Source organism: Salvia miltiorrhiza, chromosome 4 (assembly GCF_028751815.1).
Source record: "Salvia miltiorrhiza cultivar Shanhuang (shh) chromosome 4, IMPLAD_Smil_shh, whole genome shotgun sequence".
Classification (NCBI taxonomy): Eukaryota; Viridiplantae; Streptophyta; class Magnoliopsida; order Lamiales; family Lamiaceae; genus Salvia; species Salvia miltiorrhiza.
In genome coordinates, this window is record NC_080390.1 from 50,135,226 (window position 1) to 50,153,938 (window position 18,713).

At 36.7% G+C, this 18,713-nt stretch overlaps 1 long non-coding RNA gene across 1 annotated transcript; it reads left to right on the plus strand.

Annotated features, from left to right (window-relative positions):
* Positions 1–15,941: 15,941 nt before the first annotated feature.
* Positions 15,942–18,451, plus strand: LOC131020252 (uncharacterized). The gene is made up of 2 exons (XR_009100642.1): positions 15,942–16,457; positions 16,628–18,451. It is a non-coding gene; the product is annotated as an uncharacterized LOC131020252 (long non-coding RNA).
* Positions 18,452–18,713: the final 262 nt, after the last annotated feature.

The window sequence follows — 18,713 nt, forward strand, 5'->3', positions numbered from 1 at the left end:
AATATGCCTTTTATAGGTAATTATATTGTATGAACCAATCTGATTAATTATGTGGATTTCTATGAATATATATAGATCAGTTTGAATATTATTAAATGTCACGATTATGAAGATCAAGTTCTAAGAGTTCTCTTGTTGATATTGATTATACATTTTGTTAATATAGTGTTTATAACTATTAATATATTTTCATGGTTTCTTGAAGAAACATGAATTTATAATTCTTAATAATCCGGAAGATTATTAAAAAAATAAATTATTGAAGTTTTTGACGACATTCATTTATTTTAAATATAATATGTGTTCCCGATGAGCACATTTGAATTGATTTATTAGTACAATCCTCGAATGATTGTTTTATTTAAATAATTCATCATTATGGAATGAATTTATGATTCTGAATAATCTTGAAGATTATTAAATATAAATCGTTGATTTTCTTGATAAAAATACAACGATATCTCTTCATATTAAATATGAAATATAATGTGTTCCCGATGAACACATGAAATAAAGTTAATATTCCGAAAGAATATTAAAATATTGAGATTGAATTTTTATTTTAAGCTTTATTTTGGTATTTCCTTATTATTTAGTATTTAATTTATTATTAAATTGCTTTACTTTATATTGAATTAATATTGATGCTCCCGAAGTAGCACAATTAATATTCCTAAAGAATATTACATGTTCTTGAAGAACAATTAGATTTTAGGTGATATATGTTTATTCTTGATGAAAAACAACATATACACATAATTTAAATATTACAAGCTCTTGAAGAGCAATTGATCTTCTCAATTCAATTGTTTTTGAACTATTATTGAGAATATTGGTTATACAATTAAAAATTGATAACATTTTTGTAAGGGCTCCGGAAGAGCTTCATTGATTTTTCCATGAGTATAGAATAATTACACATGATTTATTATTTAATTCAATATCATGTCGTGATGAATTTCAAATTCATATACCCAAAAGATTTTAAAATAACTCAAGACTTGAGTATTTGAGTTGTCTACATTACAATTAGTGCGTGATTAAAATACCTCCTGAAGAGGATTTCCCATCTACTAAATTATTTTATCACCATTCAAATGCACTTATCCAACTTAAAACCATTTTCGGCATTAGGGGGAGATATGAATGATGAATTGTACAATGCCGTAAATTTCTCGTTGGATTAATTATGTTATATTCACGCATTATGAACTAGAAGTTCAACAAATTATTATTGACTGCCAAATGAGTATATTATATATGTCATATTGCGCCACAAATAATTGAAGTCCACGAAGGACGAAATTGATTCAATTCTTATTGACGCCAGAAGCGTAAACTACCTATTGGTGCCCAAGATAAAATATCCGCGGATTACAAAATCAAATAAAGAACTCAAATCATTCTGAAACCTCATGAAGAGGATCGTCCTGAAGAAGATAATCCCAATACATTTTGCACGTGCACTAAATTATCGTAATATTGGGATTACGAAACAACTAGACCAAATATTATGGGAAATTGTGAAAATTTAGTTTTACTAAAGTTGCCATGAACTTTGGGAATACGTGAGAATCGTATAAAAGAAAAATGATAGTTGTCGACAACACTTTTTGCCTCAATAAATTGTTAGTTCAATTTGAAGATTATTTGGATCCAAAACAAATGATATTAGAGTGCCAGAAGCGCTGAAAAATATAGAAATAAACAATGAGGCAGAGCCTAACTCGCTAAATGAAAATAATAAGATGTTAAGCGAGATTAGTAGCTCAAGGGTTTGAGAAACCCAAAATCAATCAAATATATTCTCATGTTATACGTGGCATTATGTTTCGTTATTCATATAACATTTATGGCAGTAATCATTGACATAGATATCAAATTTATGGACGTTATGGTTATATTATTATATAGGCCATTAAACATAAATATATATGTGAAAGTCCATAACCAACTAAGGAAGTTCTTCCCGAAGAAAGAACATTTATGAATACTCAAAAGTGAACTAATGTCTGGCGGTGAAGTTTCAATAGAAAGACTTAGTTAAAATTAAGTACTGTCTCGACCCGAAGATCGAGAATCACCCCATTGGAGTATTTCAAACCAATCGACTATATTTTATATGTATTAGTCGACCTACCCAAAGAAAATTTTGAATAATAACACATCCTTTTAGCTATCAAATGATTATTCTATCACTTGAAGTTGATAAAGACTCACCTAGACCAAAAGAAAATAACGAAATTATTTAGGACCCAAAGTTCCTTACTTGTGTGCTATTGAAGCACTACTTGTATCATGCATGATATACAATTCGAAGTTGACTTGCTAGCAAGTTTTAATGTTTCTCTAAGAAGGAGAATTTTAAATGATATTAACCATATTATTGGTTATATTCAAAGCAAATTACAATTGGTCTATGTTATGAAAGAAATCGAAATTCAAAATTGGTGGATGATGTTGATGTTTAATTTCGAAAACTATATTGAACACATTCCAAATGTTTGTACTCTTTTTCCTTTACTAAGTTTTTTCCTACAAGGTTTTCTTAGTTAAGGTTTTTAACGAGGCAACTAGTGTAATATATGAGTAAATATACGTCTTGTACTTTTTTCCTCTACCGAATTTTTCTCATAGGGTTTTTACGGAGAGGTTTTTAACAAGGCATGAACATCTAGACTCTAACATCAAATGAGGAGTTTATTTGAAGTCAAATTGCACACAACTCAAAGGATACATGAAGATTCGATCAAGCGATAAATTGGTGGACTTATGCACAAAGACATTACCAACATTGACTTTGAAAAAGCTAATACACAAGATCGGCATGCATCGAGTCAAAGATATACAATGATCATTTTCAGGGGGAGCAGCTGTACTCTTTTTCCTTAGACTAGGTTTTTGTCACATTGAATTTTTCCTAGCAAGGTTTTAATGAGGCAGCATATTTTTAGGGTTAGTCATTTAAGGGGGAGTGTTGTAAATATATATAAAATATATATTTCCCTATTAAATGACTTAACCTAAACCCTAACCCTAGTTTTGTATTCCCTATAAATAGAGGCATTTAGTCCTCATAATAATACACTCCTGCAGATTTATTCTCTCTACGCTCTCTACGCTATTCTCTCTTCTTCTACTTTTCTCTCTACTTTCAACACTTCCTCCATTTTCACACATTTTCTTACCCTCTCAGCATTTTTAGCAATTTCTTATGTTCTATTTGCTCTTGTTTTAGTTTTTTTTTTTACTCTTGTTATAGTTCTATTTCTAATTTTCTATAAACTATTCTTTTCATTTCAAATGATTTCTTCCGATTGTTGTTGTAATGACAAAGGTCAGACTCTTGATTTCAATGTCAATCCAATCATTAGAGGGAGACCACGATGGCCTCGTATAAATCATGATATTAATGTATAAAAAGATCTCCAATTATTTATTTATTTATTTATTTTAAATTGACGATAATATTCTGAAGTATGCTCGATCAACAATAAATTGAAAAAATGGACTACGAATGGATGCTCAACAATGACTTATCACATTGATGTGGATGGAAATGGCGGAACGTCGTGCTCCATCGAGAAATAGAGGTAAAAAAACTCAAATTAATTTGAAACCTAACAAAAATCAAGTACGTTCGAAGTTTCTTTGCTTAAATATAATGTTATTGTTGCTAAAGAAGTAATGACTAAATTTATTGATATCGAATCACTTATTTTTCAATTTGTTGACATGTGTTTAGAAGATAGTCTCATTTCGTTTCAAATTTTAGTATCCAATTGAGAGTGATACGAATTTTAATAAAATGATTGTGTGTACGGGTGAAAATTCAGATTGTCGAACCCGACCCGATAATAGATCGGTTATTGGGTACCCAATATCTAATATTTTATGGGTACGGAGCGGTACTAGATAGATAAGGCTACTATTTTCCGAGTAACAGGTATACCCGATTACTGGCATTTTTTCATGGTTATATATTTAGGATTTTATATAGTATTACTTAAAAATCATAAATACTATCTCAATTTGAATAAAGTAGTATGCAACCGTTGATTTTTGTGATATTGTATATTGCTTTTCTGTGACAAATGTCTCATACTTATTGTTTATTTTTTATTTTTCGTTTTGTAAATTTCATCCTTCATGAATCATAATCAATAAAATAAAAATTATTTGGAATAAAAGAAACTCATCAGCAAATTAAAAAAATATCAATTTTGAAATATTGAAATGTCCACCAATTCATTTAATTTATCCTTTTAATTAAAGGGCTATAGAAATTACGACTTATAATGAAACATTAATTTTTATAACTAGATCAGATAATTGGGTACCCGAATACCCGGACCGGGTATCCGCACCCGGGTATTAGGGTACTTGATTTTATAAGACGGTACAGGTACGAGTGCTACTTTTAGCTTATTTTCGAGTAGGGTACCCGTCCCGACCCGAATTTTCACCCCTAATTGTGTGTATTGTGAGTGGAATAAGGGTCTCATCTTTTATGTGACTGTTAAAATAATTAAAGTGGAGTAAGGATCTCATATTTTACTAAGGGCAAATGTACATTAGCCCATGAACTAAACACCCCTATAGCTTATACTCCCCCCCCCAGGATCGGTCAAGGCGCGTTGACCTCCATGAACTTTCGAAAGAAGAGTGCACTTAAACCCCTCCGTTAAACGGCTGTTTAAACGCCGTTTTCTTTGTAATTTTTTTTTTGGAAATAGACGGTGTCCCTCACCACCGCCGCCGGCTCCGAATCTCCGACGAGAATTGGGTTTTTTTCTTGCTTCTCTGCATGATCTCCACCACCTTGTTCATCTCCGTTGCTGGCAGTGGCGGCTGCAGGCGAGGATTCAAATACGCATTTTGATTGTGAGACAACAGAGGCGAATTAGCAAACAAGGTGGATGTGTAGTTAAGGGAGGCGGCAGAGGTGTTCAAGGAGTTTTCAATGGCGGATTTGACGGCGGGGTTGGAGAAGCTGGCCTCCCTCATGATGCGGCTGACGCTGGGGTCGTCGAGGATGGAGACGATGAGCTGATCGAGCTCGACCTTCACGGCGAGGAGGGGTTGCTGCTGCTGCTAGGGGCAGCCGCGCCGCTGGTGGGCCTGGGCGCACTTCAGCGCCGCCATCAGCGCGTTGGAGACCGGCGGCTCCGCCGCCGCCTTCTGCGCCTCGGGGAGACGCTCGAGGGCGACGCTGAAGCAGAGCTTGAGGGCGTGGCACTGCAGTGGGTGGCTCGAGTTCGAGTGGGACAGGATGCACACCTATCGGAGGTACCCCGACGGCGACGACAGTAGCGCGGCTGCCACGTGCACGGCGTCGTCTGCCCGTGGTTGCGGCGGCGCGCCTCCGCGATGGATTGGGCTAGGACGGTGGATGCCTCTGGCATCAGCGTCTGCTGAATCGTGCTCAATCCGAGATGATGATGGTGATATGAGCGAGGAACACACACAAAGGGCCGTTTCATGTGCAACCACGACTAGGACTTGTGGAGTGTTGGCCCAATTTCATTAACCCCCCCCAAGCCCAAGCCCAAGCCCATCCCCTTTATACCCTAAGTCCAAATCAGCCCCCCCATTTCATCACTCCCGTGCGCCGCTGAAATCTCTCTCCCATCTGCGCCCTTCCAATTCCCTCCGCCGCCCGACTCCTCGGTTCTCCTTCCGTCTTCAATTCTCCACCCCCTTCCCGATGCCTCCCACCCTTTTTAAATCTGGCCTTAATTCTTCACAGCAACAAGAAGGTCTTCAGGCATTTTTCTTGAGAAGGCTCTGCTACACCTTCTAAGATTTCTCTCCTGTGTGTGAACTAGGCCTTCCTTGTTGCTGTGAGAGTTATTACCGGATTCCTGCCCACCGGATTCCTGATTGGTGATACTCTGGTTGATTGCAAAGCCATAGGAATTCCTGTCCTTAGGATTCCTGCTGTTGGTTGCTGTTCAACTGAGATTTGAGTGCCGATTAGATCTCCCTGTTCCCTTGAAGCCTTGATCATTAACGCTGCCGGAAGAAGCCGAGTCTACCGTGGGAAAATCTGAGCCAAAGTGTCCCGAGGACACATTTTCCCACTTCGATCATTTCTGCTCTTTCCTGCTTTTCTATCTCCTTTTGTTTTCTTCACTTTGTATCATTTTACTTGTTGATTTCTTGGTGTTCTACAGGTACAGGTACAGAGGAGTGAAGACGACGAAGAAGAAGGAACGTGAAGTGGATCTTGGCACTAGAGTGTCGAGTGAGAAGGACCGGAGGTTCGGGAAACAAGAGGAGTAATCCCGGCAAGGCGAAGATACCCAACAGTGGTATCAGAGCCACGGGGACCTTGCCGGGGCTCCCCCCGAACACATCCCTCTCACCCCGCCGCCCTTTGGCTGCGCCGACTCGCTCCCGACGAGCAAGGTTTTTGGTAAGACCGACTCTTCCCCTACCTGGGAAGTCGGCTCTGGTAAATTGGCTTAATCACTAAAACTCCTAGTCATTAGGATTGGGTTGCCTGCTGTTTTTGTTCTTTTACCTGTTTTTTTCTGGTATCTTGCGATCCTATTACCCTTTTTGCTTCCGCGTGTTGCCTTGTCATCTCGATATACCCCTGGCATTTCAAAGCCAAGTGAGATTCTCCCTTGCATTTGGTCCAGTTCGTCTGGATTCTCCTTTAAAGGAGTCTCCTCGTGCGAGTACCCTGGAAATCAAGGGAGAAAGGAGGCTATCTAGATAGGCTGTATGTGATTTGATTCCTTACTGTTTCCGCTGTTGTTTTGCTCTCTCTGGTGTTTCTGCTTTGTTCTGTAAAATCTCTCTTGGATTGAGAGTTTTACCGTTTTCTGGACTCAGATAATCCTCTTGGAACTCCTTGGAGGGACCAGTGTGAAACCTTGCTCCACAGATCAATCTGTGCTGAGATCTGGGCTCTTCCCTGCTCCTGAACTCCAGAAGTTTCCTTCCTTGAGGTCCTAGTGACCTTTTGTTGTGGTGTTACTTGATCTGTGGTCTGACTGACCTGTTACTCTGTTACTCTGCTCTGGTGTGGTTGTTGTGGTTTTCTGTGAAAAGTGTGTTTGCTTAAGTGCTGCATCTGCATTCACCATGAACAACATGCATTTGGTGCCATTCAATGGCCGAGATGATTTTCAAGATTGGAAAACCAAAATAGAGTGCATTTTAGTCAAGGAAAAGGTTAATAAAGCTCTATTATCTAAAATTGACAAGTCTGTGACTGATGAAAAGCTGCATGATATGAATGATAATGCTAGGGCTACCATTTTGTTAAATCTGAGCAGTTCTGTGGTTAGGAAAGTGTCTCATCATTTATGTGCTAAAGATTTATGGGATGATTTGAACTCTATTTACTCCACTTCATCTGAAGAATCTGCATGGACCTTACAAAATCAATTTATGAATTTTCAAATGGATCCTTCAAAGGATGTTGATTCAAATCTTGATGATTTTCACAAACTGTTGCATGATTTGAAAATTGCTGGTGATGACAATATTGAGAAGTATGCCCCTCAGATTTTGTTAAGTTCTATTCCTGAGTCTTTTTCTGAAGTAAAATCAGCTTTAAAATATGGTGGGTCTAAGGTTTCATGTGAGATGATTATCAATGGTCTTAAGACCAAGGAAAATGAACTTAAACTGCAAAAACCCAAGTCTCTTCAGGGTGAGGTTATGTATGTGAATAAGGATAATCAAAGAAACCCTCATCATCATTTTTCAAAGGGCCAGAAGTCTGATCATCATAAAATTGCTGCTCCAACTGAACAGAGGGAAGACAATAGGTTTGATCATAATCAAAATCAAAATAGAAATCAAAATCCTGATCAGAAACCTAGGAAAGTGTGTTGGAATTGTGGAAAACCAGGGCATTTCATAAATAGGTGCAGGTTGCCTAAAAAGAATAAGAACTTTGTTCCTAATGAGCCTAAACAGCATGCAAACAATGTGTTTGAAGAAGATGGTGTCCATATGGTACATGACTATGATTTTCAGTTTATAAATTACTCAAATGCTGTGTCTAAATCTGTAAGTTCAAATGAGTGGCTGATTGACTCTGGTTGTACTTTTCATGTGACCCCATTTGAGCATATGTTTCAAAACCTTCAGTTGGTCAAGTCTGGGCATGTTTCTTTGGCTGATGGTCAGAGTTGTGATATCTTGGGAAAAGGTGATGTCTGTCTGAAATTTGAAAATATGAGTCTCCTTACTTTGAATGATGTTAGATTTGTACCAAACTTAAAATTCAGCCTGCTTTCAGTGTCTAAAATTGCTGACAAAATGCTAAATGGATCTGTGAACTACTTGAGATTTCAATTTGAAAAAGATTCTATGCTTTACTTTACTGCTCCAAGAAAGGGAGATTTGTATGCTGTAAGTGCTGAGTCAGTTCCTTTACCTGTTGCTAATGTGGTCCATGAGGACAAATCTGCACTCTGGCATGCTAGATTAGGGCACATGAGTAACAAAGGCATGAAAATTTTGAAAAAATCTGGTGTGTTTGGCAATGATAAGATCTCTGAAATTCCTTTCTGTGAACCATGTGTGATGGGAAAACACCATAAGTCTGCTTTTCCAGCTTCTGTTCCTTATCCTAGGAAGCATGTTAGCACTGAGATACTTGAATATCTACATGCTGATGTTTGGGGACCTGCTAAAGTGCCGACTCATGGTGGAAACATGTATTTTCTATCTGTAATTGATGATTTTTCAAGGAAAACTTGGGTCTTTTTAATGAAAAACAAATCTGATGTGTTTGAAAAATTGTCAAAGTGGGCTGCGCAGATTCAAAATCAAACTGGAAAACGGATTAAATGTCTTAGAACTGATAATGGTCTTGAATTCTGTAATCATGCTATGGATAATTGGTGCACTGAGTCTGGTATCATGAGGCATAAGTTTGTCCCTTACACTCCACAGCAAAATGGAGTGGTTGAAAGGATTAATAGAACTCTCCTTGAGAGAGTTAGGAGCATGCTTGTTGCATCTGGTTTGTCTAAACATTTTTGGGGGGAGGCCCTCATGACTGCTGTGTATTTGATCAACAGATCTCCTTCTGTTCCCCTACTTGGCAAACTACCAGAATCTGTGTTTTATGATAAACCTGTTTGTTTGAAACATTTGAGAGTGTTTGGGTGTGCTGCCTATGTTCACCAAAATGTTGGGAAACTAGAACCTAGGGCTAAGAAATGCATATTCCTTGGTTATCCTGAAGGGGTAAAAGGCTATAGGTTGTGGGATAGGTCAGTTCCTGGATTCAAAACTTGTGTGAGCAGAGATGTGTCCTTCAATGAGTTTAACTTCCCTTGTTTATCTGAACCCTCACACTCTGCTACTCCAAGTGAGGTGGAGAAAATGCATGTCTATGACTTCAACAGGTATGAGTTTATGTTCACCCCACCCATGGATCCTCCTGAGGTGGATCCTCTGCCTTATGATCCTCCTACCATGACTGAGCATACTGAAACTAACCCCACTCCCAACCCGGAACTCAACATTGATCCCACCAACTCAGCACCTCCTGATAATACTCCTTTGAATGACTATCAACTTGCTAGGGACAGAGAAAGGAGGAACATCAGACCTCCTGCTCGGTTTGATGATTATAACTTGTCTATGTATGCATTCAATGTGTTCAACAATGTGGATTACTCTGAACCCTGCAATTATTCTGATGCTGTTAATTCTGCTGATTCTGATAAGTGGCTGACTGCTATGAATTCTGAAATGAAGTCTCTGCATGATAATGAAACTTGGATTTTAGTCAAGAAACCTGAGGACTGTTCTGTTGTTGAGTGTAAATGGTTATTCAAGATTAAAAATGAGGTGGATCATGTTAGGTACAAGGCTAGACTTGTAGCTAAAGGTTTCACTCAAAAAGAAGGCATTGACTATAATGAAATATTTGCTCCTGTTGTTAAGTTCACCACTGTGCGCATTATGCTTGCTTTATGTGCTCATTTTAACTGGGAATTGAAACAAATGGATGTTACTACTGCTTTTCTTCATGGTGACCTTGAGAATGACATTTATATGAAACAACCTGAGGGATTTGTGAGTAAGGAGTTTCCTGATCATGTGTGTTTGCTGAAAAAGTCCCTATATGGTCTTAAACAGTCTCCAAGACAATGGAATCTCAAATTTGACCAATGCATGCAGAACTTGAACTTTTCTAGAAGTCAATATGATCATTGCTTGTATTACTCAAATTCTGAACCTCCTGTGTTTCTGTTATTATATGTGGATGACATGCTTTTACTTGGCCCTTGTCTGCAAACCATTGAAAATGTGCAGAAAAAGTTGTGTGAAAACTTTGACATGAAAAATCTTGGTGATGCCAAGAAAATTTTGGGCATGAGCATAGAAAGAGATAGGGAGAAATCCACCCTGTTGTTGCATCAAAGTGATTATGTGAAACAAGTTCTTTTGAAATTCAATATGGAAAATTGCAGATCTGTAACTGTGCCTCTTGGTTCTCATTTTGAACTAAGTAAAAAGCAATGTCCTAAAACTGATCTTGAACTTGAAGAAATGAGAAACATTCCATATGCTAATGCTATAGGCTCTGTCATGTACTTGATGATTAGTACTAGGCCTGATATTGCTTATGCTGTTTCTTGTTTAAGTAGATATATGGCAAATCCTGGTGCTTCTCATTGGGAAGCTTTGAAATGGTTGCTCAGATACTTGAAGTCTACTATGCATTATGGTCTGAATTTTGCTAAGGCTCAAGATGGCATTAAATGTGTTGGATATGTTGATTCTAACTATGCAAATGATATAGATAGTAGGAAGTCATCTACTTCTTATGTATTCACTTTGTGTAATGCCTGCATCAGTTGGAAATCTCAATTGCAAAACGTTGTTGCCTTGTCTACTACTGAATCTGAGTATATTGCTGCAACTGAGGCTGTGAAAGAAGCTCTTTGGCTTGATGGATTGCTGTCTGAAATTAGATACATTGATGATAAACCCATTGTTTTCTCTGATAGTCAATCTGCCATTCAACTATGCAAAAACCCTGTGTTCCATGATAGAACTAAGCATATTGCTGTTAAATATCACTTCATTAGGGATGTAGTTGAAAAAGGAGATGTTTTGCTTGATAAGATTCCCTCTGAATTCAATCCAGCAGATATGGGCACCAAGTGCCTTCCAGTTGCAAAGCTGGAATCTTGCTTGGAAACTTTGAATATTGGTCCTGGTTAACTTTTCTTTTGTGTCTTTGTGTGACAAGTTCAGCCTCTGTGGCTGCTTGTCTCCTCTTTGTCTGTGTTACTTCTTTTTCTGCATGATGTTTGTTGTCCTTGAGCTGAATGCTGTGTTCTGGTCTGTGTACCTACTGCTGTCCAGTGTGAGTTTTTTCGTTTATGTCTCCTTGTCCTGTGTGTGTGTGACTGCCTTGTTATGCTTTGTTTTTCTTTGTTGTCTGCTATGGTCTGTTTGTCCCTTCTGTGTGTGTCTTGTGTGATGTTGCTTGAGTGCATGTGTGTGTGTGTCTGTGTGTCTTCAATGATAACCCTTTGGGTTTGAGAAATGGTGATTTCCCTTGGGTTGGTCTCTGTTGTTGAGATTGAGTTAAATATGTATAATATTTTTCTCACCCTCTATTATCTTGTCTTTGTGATAGGATGATAGTAAAAATGGCTGTGATGATAAAGCTCGAATCAAAGGCTGGCTCTTCCCTGGTGACTTAATGATCATTGTGCCAAAGGTGGAATGTGGAGTGTTGGCCCAATTTCATTAACCCCCCCCAAGCCCAAGCCCAAGCCCATCCCCTTTATACCCTAAGTCCAAATCAGCCCCCCCATTTCATCACTCCCGTGCGCCGCTGAAATCTCTCTCCCATCTGCGCCCTTCCAATTCCCTCCGCCGCCCGACTCCTCGGTTCTCCTTCCGTCTTCAATTCTCCACCCCCTTCCCAATGCCTCCCACCCTTTTTAAATCTGGCCTTAATTCTTCACAGCAACAAGAAGGTCTTCAGGCATTTTTCTTGAGAAGGCTCTGCTACACCTTCTAAGATTTCTCTCCTGTGTGTGAACTAGGCCTTCCTTGTTGCTGTGAGAGTTATTACCGGATTCCTGCCCACCGGATTCCTGATTGGTGATACTCTGGTTGATTGCAAAGCCATAGGAATTCCTGTCCTTAGGATTCCTGCTGTTGGTTGCTGTTCAACTGAGATTTGAGTGCCGATTAGATCTCCCTGTTCCCTTGAAGCCTTGATCATTAACGCTGCCGGAAGAAGCCGAGTCTACCGTGGGAAAATCTGAGCCAAAGTGTCCCGAGGACACATTTTCCCACTTCGATCATTTCTGCTCTTTCCTGCTTTTCTGTCTCCTTTTGTTTTCTTCACTTTGTATCATTTTACTTGTTGATTTCTTGGTGTTCTACAGGTACAGGTACAGAGGAGTGAAGACGACGAAGAAGAAGGAACGTGAAGTGGATCTTGGCACTAGAGTGTCGAGTGAGAAGGACCGGAGGTTCGGGAAACAAGAGGAGTAATCCCGGCAAGGCGAAGATACCCAACAGGACTATTGTTAAATTAGCTAAGAGATATAAAATAAAATTGCGAACTATGTTGTCAATATTTTCATATAGAGTTTCTATTTATTGTGATATTTGAACTTTTGCTTGGCAAAGAAATTTATATATGGGTATAACAGTTCACTGGGATGATCAAACTTGAAATTTGAACTAATGTGTTCTATGTTTTAAGAAGTTTAAATGCCCACATACTACTGAAATGTTGCTCTTAATTATTATATATACTTTCAAATTTTATAACAGTTTAAGTTGACCCAAAAAATATTTTCAATAAGCTTGATAATGATAGTACTAATACGATCGTCTTTAATTTTAGCATGTAATCCTACTTTAGAAGTAGAAGAAAAACATTTTCATACTCAATGTATTTGTTATATTATTATAATTATAATTTATGTGTTCAAGATGCATTAATTAAGAGTATTAGATAACTCAATTAAGCCAATTAGAAAAGTTGTAGAATCGATGTGTGATAAACAAAAATTGCAGAGAATATGGCTAAATTTTGCAAGGCAAACACTAGACGTAGTAAATGCTTTAACATTGATGTGTGCATTAGGTGGAATTCTACTTATGAAATGTTACAATACTTTTGAATTTAAGGATTTATTAGTTGAATTTTTTATAATCGAACTTATTCAAGTTTTTCAAGCAACAGCTAAGGAATTATCCAGTGTTTATTAGCTTACTTGTTCGCGTGTTTTATATCATTGCAAATTGATTGCATGTCAATTTAATACTAGTAGTCAAAAACTAAATTTAACTAATATTATGAATGTTATAGTTATGAAATGGTTGAAATACTTTAGAGTTTGTTTTTTTTTTAATTGCAAAATGTTTAGACCTCTTTTTTAAATATAAAGGTGTATGTGGGATATTATAATATACTATAAGTTTTTAGCTGAGATGAATTTTGGGGAAAAGTGTGTTATTGTTGGATGTATTGGAAGCGATGAAAAAATATTATAATTAGTATCAAAAGTGGTGAAAAATAAGAATAACTTGAATATTATTAATGGTTAATAGTGTCCCAAAATGGATAGAAAGTTATTTTGGGGATAACCCAAAAACATGGTGAGTGAAATATATATGCCTCATTTTATGCAGAAGAAAAAGAAAAATGACAATTTATACAAAACTTGGACAATGTAGACCAGTCTGCAGTGACTAGAGAAAACGGTGAAATGAATAACTTTTTTTTTTATTTTTTTTCTATTCTTAATTGTCTGATGAGAAGATTTACAGTGGACACATTATTTTAATAGATGAATATAACATTTGGGTTTAAATATAGGTGAAAATAAATTCCGATAAATTTTTTGAATACATTAGTATATAGAATTTTGCATTGTTGTCAAATTTTCAAGTAAAATGTAGTTTGATCGGTAAGCAACCCTCTTTCCAATATGTATATCTAAATAAAATTGTGTGGTATTTATGGTTTTGAATTTGCGAACTTAACGAAAAAAATCAACAACATGAAATATGAATTTGAGAAATGGAAACATTGAACATGCAGTGTTACAGGGAAGAAAATGTACATATGATTAGCATGGACGTAAGTTTGTTTGATGATACGAAACTTAAACAAATTAAACTAAACCTTGAATATATATAATTTATGATTGAATCATGCACCGCAAGCAGCACCGCAGGCGGCGGCGCAACCGCTTCCTCCGTAAACATCGGTGGAGTCGGCTTCTTTGTGTTGAGCACCTTGTGCACATTTCCATATAATCAAAGACATGAGTGAAGCTGAGGCCAAAACTACCCACACCATTGAAAATATGCCTACGCCTTCACCTATCAACTTCGTCGTCTTCACCATTCCTCTCTACCTAGCTATGCTGTTTTCAAATTATATGCTTCTTTCCCACTTGTAAGAATAGAATCAGATTAAATTTGACCTGTGTAACACTATAAGTCGTCGACTCCCCACCTCCTCCAAGGGCCAAAATCATTTAATTTGCCCTATTATATTTCACTTTCGCCTTTTAAGTCCATCGACTCATTCATTTCAAATTTGAAACCAACTTCAATTTGATTTCAAAATTGAGTGGCAATTTTATAGTTATAATAAATTGAAGATTTATTTATAGATTGTAATTTTTTTTGTTTTATTTCTTTCTGAAACTATGAAATTATGCATATCAAATTAAAGATCATGATAAAGCTTTAACTTTGATGTATTTTAAAGCAAATATATTTATCTATAAATATGATAATTAATTTGGTATCAATATATATAAATCTAGAAATAAAAAAATGTTTCACGTGTATTACCCCTATACTAGGGGTGCAAATGCTAGTCTGATATATTTCAATAGTTACATATTCTCCCATATAGGTTCAAATTAATATTGACTGTTCGTTTATGACGTGCTAGAGAGTTATAAACTCGTAAGCTACAAAAATAGTACAAAATCGATAAATGAAAGATTTCTAAAGGGGATTGACGAACTAAGTACATTAGTATTTTTTTTCTTAATATACACAAACAACAAACCCTTTTCTCTGAAAAATCTAGAACCAAATAAAGGGTAAAAGTCATTGAAAATATTGGACACGAGAGTTGTAACCATTATATCCACAAATCTATGGGTTTGAGTGCGATTTCCATTGAAATCCCACTCATTGTTACATTTTTGTATGGATTGTGAAGGGGCTACTGCCACAATATCTACCCACGTATAGTAATAGTTAATATTTAATGGGAAGAAAACAAAAATTAGGATATACAAATTGAAGCAAAAATTCTAGAAATATTTGTACCTAAAGATGAAAAGATGGAAGCTGCTGATACAGACTCCAATAATTCAACAAAGTCAAAAAAAGAGAATTCACGCGAGCATCAGTACTACTAGACAAAGTTATTGCAACTTTGTGAATAAAAAACTTCCATGAACAAAGCTTCAAGATTTTGCCCAAACATCAATACGTTTTAACAACATTATCTTATTCCTTTTTTGTTAATTAAATAATTTTTATTTGTGTAATGAAAGCAACAATTTTCCAAGTGAACCACTTCGAACTACAACTGTCTAACAAAGAATTCGTAGGCGGCCAACTCAAATAAGAAAATTGGTTGGCTTAATTATTTGGAAGAATAACGGTATTCTTATGGCTGAAAAGCCAGGGGTTTGGATTCTACTAATGATCAATTGGATAGATATACCATCATACACAAAAAAATGTTTAAAGCGCAGCCGACATAGAAACTTATACTAGTATTTTCTTTTTCAAAAAATGTTTGTTTATTTGAGATTATGGATATATTTTTTGAATTTGTTAATTTGGATGTACGCAATCTCTATGATGTGAGCGTGCACAAAATATTTCAATTCATAAAGTGTTAGTAAGATTTGAACTTATAAACAAAGATGCTTGAGGGTTTTTTCCATCTTGCACCTAGGTGCATTGTACCTAGGTGCTGGATGGACGACACGTGGCTTCCACTTCAATTCCATTTCCTTTTATTTTTTTCAACCATTTAACTCAACCAAGGTTCAAAGTCGGGGCCCACACGGGAGTTAGGTTTGATTAATTCAAATTTTATACTGTATTTCGTTTTATTTTTAATATACAATACGTTTGTGGGACCCATTATTAGTAAAGCAAAGCTTTCAAGAGAAGTTTCTATTCCTCAAAAATATCTGGTTTCGCATTCAATATATTTTGAATTCAACAAGTGAGTCCCATTTTTGTTTGAATGTAAAGAAGTTTGAGGCAAAAATCTCCCGGCAACATTTTTTGGGTTGTAAGAGTGAATGCGATTTTGTTCGTCATTCTTAATCACACATCGGAGTCCGTGGCCGACAGGTTTCGCATCCTTGCCGGAGACACCTTCGTCGGAGATTTGGTTGTTTTTAAGCTTGCGGGAGCTGTGGTTGTGGTTATTCGAGCAAACGAAGGTTTAAGATTTTTAACGTTGTTGTTGTTCTTAACGTGTGTAATGTGTTCGTCATTTTTTCATCTATGTTTACGAAATTTGGGCGGCATTTTTAATCTATGTCCCGATGAAGGTTTATGATTTTGTGAGGTTGTGGTTGTTGTTAAAGCATTCAATATTTTTTGAATTTAGGAGGTGGGTCTCATTTTAGTTTGAATTCGACAAATATTGTGCGAAAAATTGAGATCGTCATTTTTTTGGTGGGAAGCTTGAAGGCGACTGTGTTCGTCATTTTTCATCAATCTTCACAAAGTTTGTCAGCGACTACTTTGGGATCCTTGTCGGAGACATCTTCCCGGCGTTTGAATGGTTAGAGTTGGGTCCGGCGTTGTTGACACGTGTTGTTTCCTCTCCCGGTGTTTCGGCCTTTCCAGTTCCGTGGGTTCCCCTTCCATTGCCGTTTCCCCTCCCGGCGTTGGCTCCGGCGTTTTGTAAGTCGTTTCGCCGTTCGTTATTTCTCTTTTTCATTCAATTTATTTTTTCCTTCACTTGGTGTAGTTAGATATTTATAGGTTTTTTAGTTGCAAAATGTTATAATATGTTTTTTTGCTTCGATTCGGTTTAATTAGGCAAATTAATGGTGAATCGAGCTAGATCTATGGGTTTTTGTTTATTGATTACCTAGTATTCTAGTTATAACTCAATTGTTGATTGTCGAGGATGGTGGTGGGAAATGTTGAGGTGCCACCCAAGAGAAAACGTTCAGCAAGGTTGATCCTGCTGATAATGATGGTGGAGAGGATGACGAGAGGCCAGCACGTTGCCGGCGATTCTGTTGATCCTGTTGAAATCTTGTCGGTAAGGTTGATCCTGTTGAAATCTTGTCGGTAAGCTCCGCTCCACTCATGGAGCTGCAAAATGTTATTTAAATCCAAAAACGATGAAAATGTTGAATAACATTTTGTCTAAAATTTTTGTAGTATTTTTACTGAAATTTGACCTATATCTTCTAAGATATGAAATTTGACCTTTATATATCCAACAATGCAAATGATTCGCGCAAGCTTCATCACATCTGGCATTGCTCTTAGCTGTTAGGGCTCGAGTTGAATGGTGCAAATAATCAAAGGATTTTGACTCCAGAATATACTGCTGATATAGGTAGCTTGGACTTTTCTTTGCTTTCTCATGTGCTGAATGTGATCTTCTTTAGGGAATTCCATCTGCATTTTGTCATCAAACTTGAACAAAGTCATTGCTTTTAGTGATCACCCTAAGTTTAGTGATTTATGATAGTAGTCTGCTAAGGTTTTTGAAGGCATTGGCTATTATGAGAACACAATAAATCATTTTCAACTTGGAATAGACAATTTCAATTTCTCCATTGTTAGAAATCATTTTCTATTCCGAATAACTCCGACTAATTAGTTATACTTCTTACCTGTTGCCAAACACATAGCAGTCCGTGATTGAAAGTCATGATATAATGATAATGTATTAACAACTTCACATACTTAACTATCACATTTTTATGTCATTGATGATATGTAGTATGATTTCTAGTTTATCCGTTAAAGTATTACTAATTATTTTCCACTTTCTTCTTTCCACTATCCGTTAAAATTCTCCAATGATAGGTAATCGTTTTGGAATCTTTGTAATTTAAAAATCTAACTTGTCTAAATTTTTTTGACCAGGTAACAGTTTTAGTTTTTGCAATAATGATTGCATCTGCAGTGCTGATAATGACCAGCCCACTCTGATATATTGCTTCGTTTCCAGATCTTGTAGACTTGTTTGGTGTGGATTCTCTTGATGAGTTTCAGACGTTAAGAGGGCAATAGACAACAAGAAATCAGTTCCAACTTGTCATATTTTGATCATTATTAGTCCCTTCTTTTTATCATTGCTTTGTATACCAATGCATTTTATCGTCATCTATTGTTGTAAAGAACATGTGTGCTTCCTGAACATATGTTTTGTACAGAGATCTCGTGTAAGAACAACCCTTGCTCCTCTATCGAACAACACAATGCATGGAAGATTAACTCTGTCTACTGCTATGGCTGCTGAAAACCAACAATGGTGGTATAAACCATGTGGACCCCTTCATAAAATCTCTTTATATTATGGGAGTTTGCGGACTTGGATCGAGCAATAACTTGGGGAATTTGGGGAAGTTCAAACTACGTCATGGGAGTTTGCGGACTTGGATCGAGCAATAACTTATTGCCTGTCGTTATCAAACTACGTCATGGCATATTAGTTATTTTAGTTA